This window comes from Rhinopithecus roxellana, chromosome 2 (genome assembly GCF_007565055.1).
Source record: "Rhinopithecus roxellana isolate Shanxi Qingling chromosome 2, ASM756505v1, whole genome shotgun sequence".
Classification (NCBI taxonomy): Eukaryota; Metazoa; Chordata; class Mammalia; order Primates; family Cercopithecidae; genus Rhinopithecus; species Rhinopithecus roxellana.
This window is the reverse complement of record NC_044550.1, coordinates 29423325-29441832: the sequence shown is the minus strand read 5'-3', so window position 1 is coordinate 29441832 and position 18508 is coordinate 29423325. Positions and strand designations below refer to the sequence as shown.

Sequence of the window (18508 nt, the reverse complement as noted above, 5' to 3'; positions counted from 1 at the left end):
TTATAAGGATTATTGTGATATTCAGCTGGGTGTCAAGTGGGTTTAGATTATTTCAGAATATATTATAACAGGCAAGGAGAAAGCTAACAGAGGCTCAATAGTTAACACAGATACAGATTGTAAATATATATTTTTGTTCATTTCACGTGAATGGAAAGTGTTTTGATAGGGATGGTTGTTTTTGTCGTCAGTGGGTTTCACCTATCTCTACTTATTATACTTATCTGTGCAACAACAGCTATCACTAGGAGGTGTGATGACTCCAATGATCACCTATGGTCAGGGCAGGAGTCTGTATTACCTGAAGCACAGGGACTGAAAGTAGAAGATGATTAGTTATTCTGTGCTCTGTCTTAATAGAACCAAAATGAAAGGAAAAAGAAGACTGAACTTCCCTCCCACACTGCCAATTATATACCAGCATTGTAGAACAATACAACAAAACTGTTGCTTCAATAGCTGGTCTTGTACTTGCCTTCTAGAGCCTGGGGAAGTGCCCAGCTCGCCCTTTCCATCCATATTCTTCTGCTTATTCAACAAAACCATCTGGTGTGTGCCTACCATGCACTGAGGACTTAGAAGCAACACCTCAGTTATTTTCCTTGGGGAGCTTTCAGTCTGTTAGCCGTGGTGTCAGGGACAGGCAACCCAAAAGACAGGTGGCGAAGGGAGCACCGAAAGTCAACGAAGAGATGTGATTTGGAGTGATTTACTACCAGATCAAGTGACAGTCGCCCTATTTTGCTATTTTTTCATCACCATTTTGAATTAACGATGTGTCTCTTCCCACGCATACCCCTCAGAGTAGGGAGTAAACACTTTTGTATGTGACTGTGCTGAGCTTTGAAGCTCCCAGAACAGCAGTCCTCCTGCCCTGCCTTCTTCTCCCCAGGCAATGTGACTCAGGACGGTCCTTGTTTGCAGCCACCAACCCTGCCCGGAGCGGCTGTCTGAACTGACCTGCCTGGATCTCCTCACCAAGGCCAGGATCAGGCAGAAGGAGATGGAGACACCTCCCGCCTCTGCTTCGTTATCCCAGGGCCAGCGGGCCCGCGCGTGCCCGGAGAGGGGCGGTGGCGCGGGCGGCCTGGGGGCCTCGGTTCACATCAGAGTCTCCTCTGGGCTACCCACGTAGCCCCTGCCCGAGCGATCTGAGTCGCCACCAGCTGTGTCCGCGGAGATCTGGGGAGCAAGATGGGAGGGGTCTCCCGCTCCTCGTCCCCACCGGACACCAGGCACCACGTAGCCTCCGAGAGCCTCCCGGAAGCGGGGTCGCCTTGGGGAGCGGCTGAGGCCGAGGACCCGGGGGAAGGAGGAGCCCACGGACGGCTGCAGCCCCAGGTAATCTCCATGGAGGACCGGGCTGGTCTCCTCGCCCGGAGACCCGAGCCAGGAGCCTTGGACTGAGGACTCCAGGGGCGGCACCTCCACCAGACAAGTTTCTGGCAGCTTGAAATGAGGGAGTCCTGAAACCGACACTCGTTTTAATCAGCCTATCTTTTCCTATTTAAAATTATGTTATTTAGGCAATGAAAAGATAGTCTCTAGGTGACTGTAGTTTTCTAAGTGTAATCCTGAAACTTTTCACTTACTATGTTCGTTTACGTTGTGTACATTTATTAACCTGCTGACGTTTGGGTAATCAGAAAACAGACATTTAACCTATTAATGGAACGTTGCAAGTTCGCTGTTGGTTTTGGAGTGCTGTTTTTCCACTTCTGTTAGCCTCTGTCTTCTCATAGTAACACCAGAACGGGTCCCTAAGTAGTAGTTTTTGCATGTGAGAGTTCTACTTCTGGGATCCTTACCAGGTTAACCACCTTTTGATTGCTAAGATTAATAAGTTATCAAATAACAAGAGGTGCTGCTGCACTAGGGCTGGTACTCCTAACACTTGTGAAACCCCGTGCTAAGTTGATGGGAGTGGATGGATACTGCGATCCTTGTATGACATGTAATATTCCTTAAAATCATCTTAAGTTCTTTTGCCTTTATTCCGGATGTGACTAATCATTTGCACTATACACTAATAATGCCTCATATGTAAATGTATGAACTTTTAAAAGACAAAACTCAACTCTGGCTTTTCTTGTATCTAATTATTCTAAGAAATTTAGCATTGGGGCAATGTTTAATTCTATTCTAATTAGGTATAATACAGCCTTTAGTTAAATCACGTTTTAAAAACGCACAGCTTCCTTTTACTCTCATGTATTTTTAAAGCCTTACTTTTGTAAAAAGATCCTTCCCTAAAATTGTCTAAGATTGCAGCCAATTTGTTATGCTAATTTTTCCTTGGCTGGCTGAAAAGCATAACATAAAATGTTTTTATGTCTTCCTAATTTCTAAATACAAATTAGCAGAGTGCATTGAAATGGAAACGTATTCCATTTAATGTAAGAAACCAACATAATGTTTCAGAGTGCATCTTTCCTTCCCTGTTTCTTGAATTATCCCAGTTTTTGAAGTGGGAGTTTTCTTGGTTGTACTGCCTGCAAACTCTCTTCCTACTTGCCTACTAGAGCAGAGTTAATTAGAATGTAACAAATTCACACATTTCTTCTCAGAAAAATGTATACTGTGTTGGCTTCTGATATTGTTAAATTACTTTTAGAAATTTTAGGTAATGTATTTGACAAGCCCAAATCCAAATATCTTTCAGTCATTATAGCTAATTGTATGAAATAATTACTAAATAGTTATTAAGTATTTTAAAGAAATTAATATACTTTAGTTACAAATTAGCATACTCTAGATGGCATTCTTTTTCTTTCCAATGGAATGCCAACTTCAGGCTGATTTTATTTATAAAATAAATACATTTTATGTCTGGGCAAGTTCTGATATTCGAGTAACCAAATAGATACGTTACATTGACAAATGGAGGCTTCCTCTTGCTCATTTTGCAAAACTGTGCAGTACTTTCCAAAATTTTGTGAAACTTTGCAGAACATAGTTTTTGTATAAATTTGGTTTTATTATGATATATATAATAAGGCTAATAATTCCAGAAAATAATTGGTGATGCTAGCTTTTGTTAAATACCTTGACAAAATATGGTGGCAATGTTTCCTTGGTCAACTCTTGAGGAGTAACATTTATAAATATATAGATATGGATATTAAAATATAGTTACATATAATATAATTATATATAATTAATGTATATAAATATATAATTTGTATATATATTTACAAATAGATGGTATATTCTAAAATTATATATAGTGAGTATATTCTACTCTAAAATTATATATAGTGAGTATATATATAGAGTATATATATAGTGAGTATATATAGTGTGTGTGTATACATGTGTGTGTGCGTGTGTGTGTGTATATATATATACTGAAAATGTGGGAAGCTTCTATAAGATCTAGAAAACAGCCTAAAAAGGACAAATCTAAGAGTAACTTGCCTTAAAGAGAAAGTAGGAAGAGAAACAGAGGTAGAATATTTACTCAAAAAGATAATATACGAAAACTTCTCAAACCTAGAGAAAGGTATCAATATCTAAGTACAAGGTTATATAACAGCAAAAAGATTTAACCCAAAGAAGACTACCTCAAGAAATTTAATAATCAAACTCCCAAAGGTCAAAGATAAAGAAATAATAGTAAAAGCTACTGGAGAAAAGAAAGTAACATACAATGGAACTCCAATACATCTAATTGCTGACTTTTCAGTGAAAATCTTATGAACCAGGAGAGAGTTGCATGACATATTTAAAGTGCTGGGAAAAAAAAAAAAAAAAAAAAAAAAACCCACAATTATGCTAGAAAAGTACATCCATCAAAATTATTCTTCAAGTATGAAGATGAAATAAAGACTTTTCCCAGTCAAACAAAAGTTGAAGGATGTTGTCAACTCTAGACTATTCCTACAAGAAATGCTGAAGGGAATTTTTCAATATGAAAGAAAATGACATTAATGAGCAAGAGGAAAACATCTGAAGGTACAAAGTTCATTGGTAGTAGTAAGCACACAAATAAGCAGAATATTACAACATTGTCATTGTGGGGTATAAACTACACCTAAGCAGAAAAACTAAATGCTGAAATAATAAAAAACAATAACTACAACAACTACTCAAGACAGTACAATAAGACATAAACAGAAACAAAACAAGTTAAAAAATGATGGATTAAGGTATAGAGTTTTTATTAGTTTTCCTGATTTTTGTTTGTTTGTTTGTGTTATATGCAGTGTTAAAGCATTATGAGCTTAAAATAATGAATTATAAGACCGTATTTGCAAGACAGTATGTGGTAATCTTAAAGTTAAAAAAAATTCGATACACAAAATTGAAAAGAGAGAAATTCAGTTATTCTACCAGAGAATATGACCTTCATAAAAAGAATACAAGAAGGAAAGAAAGACGGAAGAGAAAACCACAAAACAGCCAGAAAACAAATACCAAAACGGCAGGAGTAAGTTCTTACTTATAAATAATAACACTGAATGTAAATGGACTAAACTCACCAATAGAAAGACATAGACTGGCTGACTGAATGAATAATTTTTAAAAAGGTGCAATGATCTGTTGCTTACAATAAATACTACATTTATAAAGGCACAAATCGACTGAAAATAAAGTGATGGAAAAAGATACCCCATTCCACTTGAAACCAAAAGAAAAAAAAAGCAGGAATAGCTATACTTATCACAAGTGAAATAAATTTCAAGACAAAACTGTAAGAAGAGACAAAGACCGTTATATAAAAATAAAGGGTTTGATTCCTCAAAAAGATATGTAATTGTAAATATATATACACATAATACTGGAGGATACAGATGTAAAGGAAATATTATATAAGCTAATGAGAGAGAGAGATCAGAATACAATAATAGCTGGAGACTTGAACACCCCACTTTCAGAATTAGACAGATCATCCAGACAGAAAATCAACAATCAAACATTAGACTTAATATGCATTATGGGACAAACAACCTTAAAAATATTTACAGAAAATTTCATGCAATGTCTGCAGAATACATATTTTTCTCTTCACCACATGGGTCATTGTCAAGGATAGACTATATATGAGATCACAAAGCATTCAAAAAATTGAAATGATATCAAGCATCTTCTCTGATCACAATGGAATAAAACTAGAAATCAATAACAAGAGGAATTTTGGAAACTATATTTATGCATGCTGTATTAGTCCATTCCCACACTGCAATAAAGACATACCTGAGCCTGGGTAATTTATAAAGAAAAGAGGTTTAATCAGCTCACGTTCTGTGGACTGTACAGGCTCTTGCTTCTGGGGGGGCCTCAGGAAACACATGATTATTGTGGAAGGTGAAGAAGGAACAGACATGGTCTTCACAGGGCAAGAGCAGGAGGAAGAGAGAGAAGGGGGAGTTACTACACACTTCCGAACCACCAGATCTCATGAGAACTCTCTCACCAGAACAGCGAGGGGGAGGTTTGCCCCTAAGATTCAATCACCTCCCACCAGGCCCCTCCTCAAACATTGGGAATTACAATTCAAGATGAGATTTGAGTGTGGACGTGGAGACAAACCATATTATTCTGCCACAGACCTTCCCAAGTCTCACGTCCTTCTCACATTTGAAAACACAATCATACCTTCGCAACAATTCTCCAGAGCGTAACTCACTGCAGCATTAACTCCAAGTCCAAGTCCAAAGTCTCATCTGAGACAAGCAAGTCCCTTCCGCCTATGAGCCTGCTAAATAAAAAAAACAAGTTAGTTACTTCTATGACACAATGAGGGTACAGGAATTGGGTAAATATTACCATTCAAAAATGAAGAAATTGGCCAAAAACAAAGGTGCTACAGGCCCCATGCAAGTCCAGAACCCAGCAGGGTAGGCATTAAATCTTATTCCAATATAATCTTCTTTGACTCCATGTCTTACATTCAGATCATGCTGATGCAAGAGGTGGAATCCCAAAGCCTCGGGCACCTCCACCCTTGTGGCTCTGCAGGGTACAGTCCCCACAGCTTCTCTCATGGGCTAGCATTGAGTGTCTCTGGCTTTTTCAGGTACACAGTGCAAGCTGTTGGTGGATCTACCATTCTGGGGTCTGGAGGATGGTGGCCCTCTTCTCACAGCTCCTCTATGCAGAGCCTCAGTGAGGACTCTGTGTGGAAGCTCCAACCCCACATTTTCCCTCTGCACTCCTCTAATAGAGGTTCTCCATGAGAGCTCTGCCTCTGCAGCAGGCTTCTGCCTGAGCATCGAGGCATTTCCATATATTCTTTGAAATCTATGTGGAAGCTTCTCATATGGTTTGACTCTGTGTCCCCACCCAAATCTCATGTTGAATTGTGATTCCAAGAGTTGGAGGTGGGGACTGGTGGGAGGTGACTGGATCATGGGAGTGGTTTCTAATGGCTTAGTACCATCCTTCTAGTGCTGTCTTGGGATAGAGTTCTTACATGATCTGGTTGTTTAAAAGTGTGTGGCACTTCCCGCTTTGCTCTCTCTCTCTCTCTATCCTGCTCAAGTCATGCAGGATGCACTGGTTTCCACTTAATCTCCCACAATAATTGTAAGTTTCCTGAGGCCTCCCTCAGCCATGTTTCTTGTATAGCTTGCAGAACCATGAGCCAATGAAACATCTTTTCTTTATAAGTTACCCAGTCTCAGGCATTTATTTATAGTTATGTGAGAATTTATAAGTTACCCAGTCTCAGACATTTATTTATAGTTATGTGAGAATGGAATAATAGAAATCCCAAGCCTCAACTCTTGCCCCTTGAACATCTGTAGGCTTAACACCATGTGGCAGCACTGATGACTTCTGGCTTGCACCGTCTGGAGTAGTGGTCTGAGATGTATCTGGGGTCTTTTTATCCATGACTGGAGCTGGAGCTGGAGATGGAGCAGTTGGGACACAGGGCACCATGTTCTGAAGCTGCACAGGATAATGGGGCCCTGCTCCTGGCCCATAAAGCCAGTCTTCCCTCTTAGGTTCCGAGGCCTATAGTAGGAGGAGCTGCCAGGAAGATCTCTGAAATGCCTTGGAGGCATTTTTTCAATAGTCTCGGATGTTATCACTTGGCTCCTCTTTACTTATGCAACTTTCTCCAGCTGAATTTTATTTCTCCCTAGAAAATGGGTTTTTTTTTTCTACCACATGGCTACACTCCAAATTTTCCAAACTTTTATGTTCTACTTCTGTTTTACATATAAGCTCCAGTTTCAGATAATCTTTACATTCACACACAGGAGTTTACATACACTATTAGAAGCAGCCAGGCCACAGCTTGAATCCTCTGCTGCTTAGAAGTTTCTTCTGCCAGATACTCTCAATCATCTCTCTCAAATTCAAAGTTCTACAGAGGTCTTGATCAGGGGCACGATGCTGCCAGTCTCTTTGCTAAAGCACAGCAAGAGTGACGTTTACTCCAGTTCCCAATAAGTTTCTCATATCCAGATGAAACCTCCTCAGCCTGGACTTTACTGTTCGTATCACTAGTAGCATTTTGGTCGCAACAATTTAACAAGTCTATAGGAAGTTCCAAACTTTCCATCATCTTTCTGTCTTCTTCTGAGCTCTCCATACTGTTCCAACCTCTGCCCAGCTCCAAAATCACTTCCACATTTTCAGATATCTTTATAGCAATGCCTCACTTCTCCGGTACCAATTTTCTGTATTAGTTCATTCTCACACTGCTATACAGATATACCTGTGACTGGGTAGTTTATGAAGAAAATACATTTAATTGGTTCATGGTTCAGTGGGCTCTGCAGGCTTCTGCTTCTGGGGAGGCCTCAGGAAACTTACAGTCATGGGGTAGGGTGAAGAGGAAGCAGGCATGGTTTTCATATGGCCAGAGCAGGGGTAAGAGAGAGAAGGTGAAGGCGTCACACACTTTCAAACAACCAGATCTTGTGAGAACTCTATCACAAGGACAGCGAGGGAGAAGTTTGCCCACATGATTCAGTCACCACCCCCACCTGGCCCCTCCTTCAACACTGGGAATTACAATTCAACATGAGATTTGGGTAGGGACACAGAGCCAAACCATATCACATGAAAATTAAGCAATATACTCCTGAATAACCCATGAATTAATAATTAAACTAAGGAGGAAATTGAAAACTTTCTCAAAACAAATGGTAATGGAAACACAACATATTTAAAAGTCTGGGATAAAGTAAAACAGTACTAAGAGGGAAGTTTATAGCTATGAGTGTCTACATCAAAAAATAAGAAAAATTCAAATAAACAACCTAATAATGCATCTTAAATAACAGGAAAAGTAAGCGCAAAGCAAAACCAAATTTAGTAGAAAAAAAAGAAGTAAAGATCAGAGCAGAAATAAATGAAACTGAAATGAAGAAAACAATGCAAAATATCAGTGTAACCAAAAGTTGAAATTTAGAAAAGTTAAAATTGACTAACCCAGACTAATTAACAAAAAAAGAGAGAATGTCCAATAAATAAAATCAGAGATTAAAAACAGGAGGCATTACAACTGATACAGCAGAAATTCAAATGATCACTAGTAGCTTCTTATAAGAAACTATATGCCTATCAATTGAAGTATCGAGAGGAAATGAGTTAATTTGTAGACACATAAAACCTACCAAGATTGAAACAGGAAGAAATACAAAATCTGGAGAAACCAATAGCAAGTAATGAGATCGAAGCCATAATAAAGTCTTCCAATAAATAAAAGCCTAGGACTTGATGGCATCACTGCTGAAATCTACCATATATTTAATACGAATCCTAATCATACAATTTTGAAAAGTAGAGGAAGTGGGAATAATTCCAAACTCATTCTGTGAGGCTAGTATTGTTCTGATACCAAAACCAGACAAAGACACATTTAAAAAAAAAAAAAGAAAACTACAGTCCAGTATCTCTGATGAATATGGATGCAAAAACGCTCAAGAAAATGCTAGCAAATCAAATTCAAGAACACAGTAAAATATATTCATCCTGATGAAGTGGGATTTATCCCAGGCATGCAAGTGTGGTTCCAAGTACACAAATCAATCAGTATGATACACCATGTCAACAGAATGAAGGACAAAGCTATACAGTCATTTCAATTGATGCTGGAAAAGCCTATGATAAAATTCAGCATCCTTCAGGACAAAAACCTTCAGAAAACTGAGTACAAAAGGAGCATACCTTAGCATAATAAAAGGGATATACGATAGATCCTCAGCTAGTATCATACTGAATGAGGATAAACTGAAATTATTTTCTCTAATATCTGGAAGAAAAAAGGATGCCTGCTTTTACCACCATTATTCAACATGTTGCTGTAAGTCCTAGCCACAACAATAAAAAAGGAAAGATATAAAGGGAATCCAAATTGTAAAGGAAGAAATCAATTTATCCTTGTTTGCAGAGGATATGGGCTTATATTTGGAAAAACCTAAAGATTCCACCAAAAAAGTATTATTACTGATAAACAAATTCAGTGAAGTTGAAGGATACAAAATCAACATATAAAGAGTATTAGCATTTCTATATGCCATCAGTGAACACCCTAAAAAGAAATTTTAAAAGTAATCCCACTTAAACAGCAAGAAATAAAGTTAAACACTTACCAATTCCACTCTCCATGTGAATAGAAAAAATAAAATAAAATGCATGTGGAACCACAAAAACCCAGAATAAACAAAGCCATCTTGAGCAAAAAGCAAGAAACTGGAGGAATCACATTACTTGACTTCAAATTATCCTATAGAGATATAGTAACCAATATAGCATAGGAGTGACATAAAAACAGACATGTGGAGCAATGGAACAGAATAGCAAACCCAGAAAGAAATCCACGCATCTATAGCAAATAATTTTTGACAAGTTGCCAAGAATATACATTGGGGAAAAGACAGTTTCTTCAATAACTGGTCCTGGGAAAATGATATTCATATGCAGAATTATGTTACTAAACACTTATCTCTCACCATATACAAAAATCAAATCAAAGTGGATTTGAGACAAAGAAGGAATTTGTGTCCAAAGGTTCGGTTTATAGTTTGATGATCTTAAAATTTACAGCAGTGACCAATATAAAACTCTGTGTGACCTGTAAACCTAGGCAAAAATGTATGTAGAAAATTTTGAAAACGATTTTGTTTTTATTTTATCAACAAATTTCAAACCAGCTTATTTATCAAAGATTTACTTAAATCACATAATTAAAAGGTTTTTGCATTAATTACTATATAGTTTATATAACTGTTCATTTATGTATGCCAATCTAAATATAATTTCTGTAGGGATTTCTGGGCAACTACACTAGGTTATACCATGTAAACAAAACATACACATTTAAAGACCTAAACACATATACAAACACAGAAATAAAGATCTTATAGCTTTCATTTCAAAATTTAAGTCACAAGACAATAAAACAAAGTAAGACAAGCTCACTGGTTTATAAAAGACAGTTGGATCCAAATTATATTTCTGACAACATAAGACCTGTTCAGATGGCTAGATTTTATTTGCTCCTATAGGTAATCTAATGAAAGCTGCAGATCACAATTTTTGAGTAAAGCAGTCTGGTTTTTAAAATTTTTCTTTTATTCCTTTTCTGTCCTTTTTCTCATTTTTCAATGACTTTGAGGTTAAATTTTCAAATTTTTACATTTTCGCTAGGACTGGCTGAAATGTATAAGAAAAATATCCCCAAGTGTCTTTGAATTTTTTCAGTAACAAATCTTTCTTTTGTTTACTCATCTGCTTTGTTAGAATAGTCAGTGTCAGTAAGGGAAGCATTTTAGTAGTGCTTTTATTTTTAAAAGGAAGAGTGTATCCAAAGGCTTTTATTTTTATTTTTTTGGCTTTATCTGGACCCTGCATTGCTGACAAAGCAATTCTTATGCCAGACAGGAATACCTTAGAGTCTTTATCTCAGACCAGGAGTGTGATCTGTTGGGTCTGAAGCCTACTTGTTTCTTTTTTTTTTTTTTTTCTTTCTTTCTTTTTTTAAATATCAATTCTTTAGTTAACTATTCTATTAGCCTAAGCAATCATCATTCAGGCAAACCTAAATTTACTTTTCCAGAGGTGTCCAGGTTGTTTCTCATGGAGTTGTTATAATTTGTAAAATCATTAATTTGAAAACTCCTTAAGACATTTTTTTCTTCATTTGGTTGAAATGCCGTAAGAAAGACTTCTAAGTGACTTTCGAAATTAGCAATAGTATATTATCTTAATAAAAGCAAAAAAAAAAAAGGCAAAATATTCAGCGTAAGCAGGAAAAATAATACAAAAATATACAGAGAATTTAAAAGACCCTTCGTGTTAACTCCATAGTTGGTTGCAGTTTCTAACTGATAGAAGAAAAACAAGCTTGGAAAGTTCTAATAATCATCATCATGGATCACAGATTTTAAAACCTGCACAAGAAAGCTATGTACCTGATTGGGGTCCCAGAAAACTTAGCATGCCTTAGTGTTTAAGAATCCCATTTTTTTTCTCTTATTAATCTCTCAAGAGCAAAGAAAATCTTGCATCAATAAATTCTGTTAGAGAGCTTGAAACTGGGTTTTAGTTGGAGCAATTGCGCTAGTGGCTTTTAATTTTCCATGTCAAATTCCTCATTTGGAATGTTTATTTTTGCTCTCAGAAGATGTTCAGAAAAAAGCAAGGAAAACAAGAAGAGCTAAATTATTTACAAATGCACATGACCAAACCAAAATGAAACCAAAATCAGAGTACTAACAAATATGCTAATGCAAACATGTAGATTGAACAAAATGTTAAACCAAGCATGCAGACACAAAAGTAAATTGACCAGAAAAGTCCTGCTTCAGAGACAGAATGTAAATTCTCTAAACACCAGAGTACTCAAGGTAGAAAGATACTTGTCTTTATGATAACAGTTTGGTCCTCCCCCAAAACATTTATAGTTCCAGAAGAGATGCCACATCTTTCATTTTGGGTGGCCTTATAACAAAATCAGATCCCAAATAAAATCCAAAATAAATTGAGAAAACTAAGGGAGGGGGTACAAGAATCTGAGATTCACCAGGACAGTAAATGTGATCCACAGTAATAGAAGGCCCAAAAAGCTTAGTAGGTACCACACACAATTCCAGGGGCCACCAATCCAACTGAGGGGAGCTCACTTCACTTCCATTTCTGGCAACAATAGAATAAATAGATAGGAAGCTTTCTACGAACAGTAATATTTAACTGAGAATAGGCGTCGCATTGGGACATGAGTACTATAGAAACTATGTGCATATTTCAGGAGGCAAAGGAAGATAAAGGTTTTTAAAGAAAAAAATGAGGAGGGTTACATAACTGTTTGAGATAATTATTTTGGCTACAAAGACCAGTGTTGGGGTGGCACCAGTCAGAGGATAGACAGGCAATTGCTGGGCAGAGGTTCTCATGGAAAGGTGTGTGTGTTTAAGATTGTGATGGCTTTTGTCCAAATTTGTGGAATTTGGCACAGTCTTATGTGATAGTTCTTGCTTTCAAGCATTTGTGCATGAGAACTCTTCCTTTATGGCCTTCCCTACCTTTATTTGTCAGGGTTTTTAACTCAAGTGACTCCGTTTTGATTCTGACAATTTTCACAGCATGTGTAGTGATCTGGATCCTTAGAAAAGCAGAAATCGAAATGGGATCAAATTGTTTTGGAAATTTATTAGGAGAAAGACCAGTGAGAGGCAATTAAGAAAGGGGAATAAGAAAGGATGAGAGAGCCATCAAATTGCCATGCATATCTAACCCAGACCTGCAGTGTAATCATAAGAAAAGATCATCAAGATTTTGAGAATACTCAAGGGGACTGTTTTAGTCCATTTTCACTCTTCTATAAAGAAATAGCAAAGACTGGGTAATTTATAAAGGAAAGAGGTTTAATTGACCCACAGTTCTGCCTGACTGGGGAGGCCTCTGGAAACACAATCATGGGGAATGGCAAAGGGGAAGCAAGTCATGTCTTACATGGCAGCAGGCAAGAGAAGAGGGGGAAACCGTCACTTGTAAAACCATCAGATCTCATGAGAACTCACTGTCCTGAGAACAGCATGGAGGAAACCCCCTTCATGATCCAATTACCTTTCACCAGGTCTCTCCCATCACACGGGGGTATTACAATTTAGATTGTAACTCGAGATGAGATTTGGGTGGGGACGCGGCCAAACTATATCAGAGAATTTAAGTCAGACTCTTTTCAGAAATCTGAATCTCTCAGAAACACCAAGCATTACTTTCCCTGCCATGTTTAGTCATTGACTGGCAGCAGCCTGTGACTGCTACAAAATATGGTGATGCATTTCAGAGCTCAGCAGCTAGACTGTCAGTCAATGATATTCCCTACAATTAGAGATTTTAGAGATATATTCTCATGGCCATCAAAGAAGATGATTAAGAAATATGTGACAACATAGGGATTTGTTAATATGAAAAATGCAAGATTCTAATATACTTCACCTTAAGAAGTTCCAAATTTCTTACCTGTTCGAAACTTCAGTTAATTTTTAAAAGTCTGAAACTTGAAAGAGATTCTATATTATAGCATAAAGCGATATTCCATAAAATTTTAACTGTTTCTGATAATTAAAAAAACACACATTCAAAATAGTATTTTACACAATACTGTACTTTCCTCCAAAAAAAACCCATATCTAAAAACATTTTATTTGCTCTCATTACACATCAGGTTTTATGATGGACTTCTATGAATTATCTTTGATGGAAACTTAATTTTTGGTTGGAAATAAAGCATCTTCATAGATGCTATCTTCTCCCTCTGAGGTAAAAACCCAACATTGTCCACGGGTTTATTGCTGTGGACATCAGTGATTTTTGAAGGGATGGAAAAAGCAATGATTATCACCAATGATAATAATGTACTAATTTATACATTATTAAAAACAAAGCAGTATTGCGGCATTGAGCATGTTATAATTCTAAAATTCTTCTCTATGTGGATCTATAGTAACAACATGAATGCTATTTATTAAAGATCTATTTGAGGAAATTATCTTTAAAGTATATTATTTACCTAGTAAGGTTAAATATGAAATATAGGTGAGTGATTTAATGACAATTGTATTTTAATTATAATAGTTATTTAACCTGTTAGATTTTTGGAAAACAAAATATACCATTTATTTTATGTCATATTATTTTAGAACTCTAAAATGAGCTCAAGTAGAGAGATATATACGCACACATACACCTAAACTCGGCATTTATACACGTACATATGTGAAGATTGAAAATGACTTTCCAAATTCGTGAAACACTGTATGGCAACACCTATGAAGACCATAGTGCTGTATGTAAATTACATTGTATTTCTCATCATGTAAAATTGTTGAATGTAAAGAAAACAATTATTTGAAGATGTTTAATACTTTGAACATATTATCTTGCAAAACAACTGGTGTTCTGTTATTAGCAAAATATAAATTAAATGTTACCTACAGTTACTGGCTAACATTTTCTTTTTAACATTCATACTGTTTACTCACAAATGAAAGCAACAATTTTTTATTCCCAATCCTTGTTCTGGGATCAAGATTGTCAGTTTGGCAGAGTATTTAGGACCTAATCAGAGAGCAAAATTACATCTTGCTAATCATGCACTTTATTTTTATTTAATTATTAGATATCTTTCAAATATGTGTGATGTTAATGTTAAATAAGTTTTGTTAAATATACTAAGAATACATTTCAGGTTACCAGATTTGTGTGTAGATACTGAAAAAAGCACTCCATATACTCTCAATAGTTTAGTTTCTCTCCTTTAACATAATAGAAAATAATTAATAAAGAAGTTATATTTGTTTTCTTTGAAATCCATTGTTATATATGCAGTTGAATTAAAGGTTCAAAAACTTGAAAAATATAGAATAGATATAATTTTCTGTCCAATATTTTCATTTCAATATTTTACTAGCAACTTTTCAAATTTTTATACATATGCTAGCAATTACTGCAGTTTTAGAGAAGGTAACTTGTGCATTAGTGAGTTTTTATGCAAACTCAATTACGAGTCCAATCTTATTCAAAGGAGACAATGCTTGTGGGGCTCTGGAAGTGAAGCAATTTCCTAAGAGTGTGCAATATAAAAAAACTACAAAACATATTTAGGAGGAATTCAATATGTGTAAAATACTTTAACACCTGCTCATCATTCTCTAAAAATATATTTTCTAAATAGCATAAAGACTGACAAATTATGTTCTGAACAGTTTGATGTTTAAATCTATTTTGAAATTGCACATTTGATTGTATCTCAGAAAACTAGTTCTGTGAAAAAAGAGTTTCTGGTTGAAATTCTCATAGTCCTGAGCCCCACATGTTCATGTGTTCAGCACTTCTTACAGCCATTCCATGTGCGAGGCACAGAGGCGATTAACAGTTTGCAATAATTAGTAAGAGATGATTCCAGTCTTAAAGTGCTTACGTCTTTAAAGGGAGATATATTTACAGATGAATAGATGGAAATGGATAAATAAATAAATAAGTTGGATGCTAAATGTGTCTCTTTAGTTTTATTTAAGCACAAATTATGTCTGAAGAAGGCAGTGCTGTGTGCAGTTCTTGCTCTGTTCTGGAAACTGTGCATCAGTGATAGAGATGAGTGTTAAGTTTAGCCAAAAGATGCCTCCTTAATATTTTAATTTTTGCCTACAGGTTTCTCCATAACACAGTGAACTGTAATCTTACTGGATGTGTAAACAGAATGTAACCTGCTCTTATAACAAGCAGCCAAGTATCAGCCAATCACAGAACAGGAGTTTCAGGCAATCACAGGTGACCAACTGTTCAAGTCCATGTTCAAAGAGGGCAAATGCTGGGGAGCTATAACCAACCCAGCTATTTCTGTACATCACTTGTTTCTTTTTTTCTTTCTTTCTTTCTTTTTTTCTTTTTTTAGAGAAAGGGTCTTTTCTTGCTCTGTCACCTATGTTGGAGTGCAGTGTTGAGATCACAGCTCATTGCAGCCTCCACCTCTTGGGCTCAGGTGATCCTCCCATCTCAGCCTCCCAAGTAGCTAGGACTAAAGGCATGTGCCACCTCTTCCAGCTAATTTTATAAAAATATATATATATTTTTAGAGACAGGGTTTTGCTATATTACCCATGCTGCTCTTGAACTCCAGGCGTCAAGCGATCCTTTCGTCTCGGCCTCCCAAACTGCTGGGATTATAGCCATGAGGTACTGCACCCAGTCATTTTGGTTTTGTTTACATCACCTTCCTTTTTCTGTCCATAAATGTTAGCTGACTGTGTGGCAGCCTCAGGGAGTTGCTCTGAACCTATTCTGGTTCATAGGACTGCCTGGTTCTCGAATTGTCCTTTGCTCAATTAAACACTGATAAATTTAATTTTTCTGAAGTTTATCTTTTAGCATTAAGAATCTGTTACAGAAATTCAAACAAAGATAATAACTTTTGAAACTAAAATAGGAATATTAAGTATGAAGGAGGAATAAAAATTGGTGGTAACATTGGAAGAACATGTTAGCAATTGTGTGTATAATATTTGCAATAAAGTCTCTAACTCTATTTTCGATGTTTGACAGACAGCTTTTAAGCTTTACCCCATCTCTTCTCCTTGTGTCTTATAACTGGGAAACTGATAAGGAAGCCCAAATACTCCTCTTTCGTACCTGAAAGAGAGTCAAAACATTCATGCTCCTGCCTGCGCAGGGAAATCCTCACCCCAGTCTATCCCTAAACACAGTAAAAGTCCCAAACCAGTCTGATTTCCTTACCCTCTTAAACTGTATTGGAAGGTTTGCCCCTGTCTCCCCTAGAGACCTGTTATGACAGTAATAAAGCTTTTATACTTTCTTGGTGTGTATATGTGATATTATCCATCTCTACATATAAATCATATTTTGGAGGTGGGTTTCTCCTGTCTTTATGAAGTAACTTGGCCACAACAACGTTGAGTAAAATAATGTAATCAATAACTACTTCCAGGTTTTTAGCGCAAGTGGAAAGGTGTTGGCATTATCCCTGCCCCCAGAAACAAACAAACAAACATAGTTTTTCTACTTTTTACTTATAGGAAACTCTTCTGAAAGTCAGAGAATTAGACTCTCTATTCTTTCCACTTCTTTTACATTGAACTTCTTAATCTTTATCAACCCACTGCCTATATTTTTTTTAATCGGAAATATGTAGAATCAGCTTTTCAAAAATAAACGTGTATAGAAGTTACCAGTTGATTGAAACATTGAACTTTGATCTAATCAATCATAATCCTTTCTATTTTTCATCTGGAGTTGTATGATCTCTGTGACACTAGAACAATCTGTATTAAAGCTATTAATTTATTATGTGAACAAAATGTGCTGGAGTTCAACTGACAACACAAACTGCTTGCTACTCAGAGTAAATGAACAGAAAGGTATTGACAATAAACTTTTTAAAAGTGGAATTAGTGGACTAGTTGCTGTCATGAGGAAGATGGCACATCTATTCTTCCTGAATTGGATTTAAAATGTCCTGGAAAAAATCTTGCAGAAATGTTGTATAATTTTTTTAATTAAAATAATGTGGCAATATTTTGAAGAGAAGTCATCATAATAAACAAGTATATTGTACTGGTTTTGAGAAAATATTTTACAATATAACTAAAGACTTTTGGTCTATTTAATAACCTGCTTTAGGTGCATAATAAGGGTCACCCGGGAGAGAAAAACACATTTATCAGATCTGGTATATTTTTTCATCTTTATAATTTTTTAGAGCAGCTTTAAGTTCAGAGCAATATTAAGAGGAACCTCCAGAGATTGCCATATTGCTCCTGCCTCCATTTGTGCCTAGACTCCCACACTGTCATCATCTCCCATTTGAGTGGTACATGTTACACTTCATGAACCTTCACTAAAAAATCATAATCATCCAAAGTCCGGAGTTTACATTAGAAGTCTTTCTTGTTGTTGTACATTTTATGGGTTCAGACAAGTGTAAATAATATGTATCCACCATTACAGTATCATACAGAGTAGTTTTACTTCCCTAAAAATCCTCTGTGCTATGCCTATTTATTTCTCGTCTCCCCTCACCTCTGCCTCCATAGCCTGGAAATCACTGATCTTTTTTACTGTCCCCTTGGTGTTTCCATTTCCAAAATATAATGCAGTTGGAATCGTACACTACTTAGCTTTTTCAGATTGGTTTATTTCACTTACTGATATGTATTTAAGGTTCTTTAATGTCTTTTCATAGTTTGAGAGTGTATTAATTTTAAATGCCACATAATATTCCATTATGTGAAAGTATAGCATTTTCTTTATCCATTCATCTACAAAAAAAATATTGGTTGCTTCAAGGTTTTGTTAATGATGAATAAAATTATAATAAACATCCACGTGCATGTTGTTGTTTGGCCATAAGTATTTAACTCCTTTGAGTTTATATTAAGGAGAATTCTGAATCTTATGGTTACAGTACGTTTACTTTCATAAGAAACTATCAATCTGTCTTCCGAACGGGCTGTATTATTTTGCATTCCCATCAGCAATGAATGTTATTTTTCAGGATTTCCACTTATTGCTTATATTACTCATCTGT

General features: G+C 36.2%; 1 long non-coding RNA gene across 1 annotated transcript in view; it reads left to right on the top strand.

Moving 5' to 3' along the window:
- Positions 1-1107: 1107 nt before the first annotated feature.
- Positions 1108-18508, top strand: part of LOC115892625 — a 32180-nt gene continuing 14779 nt past the window's right edge. Inside the window, exon 1 of the long non-coding RNA XR_004052483.1 lies at positions 1108-1341. This is a non-coding gene — a long non-coding RNA (uncharacterized LOC115892625). The remainder of the gene's footprint in view (positions 1342-18508) is intronic.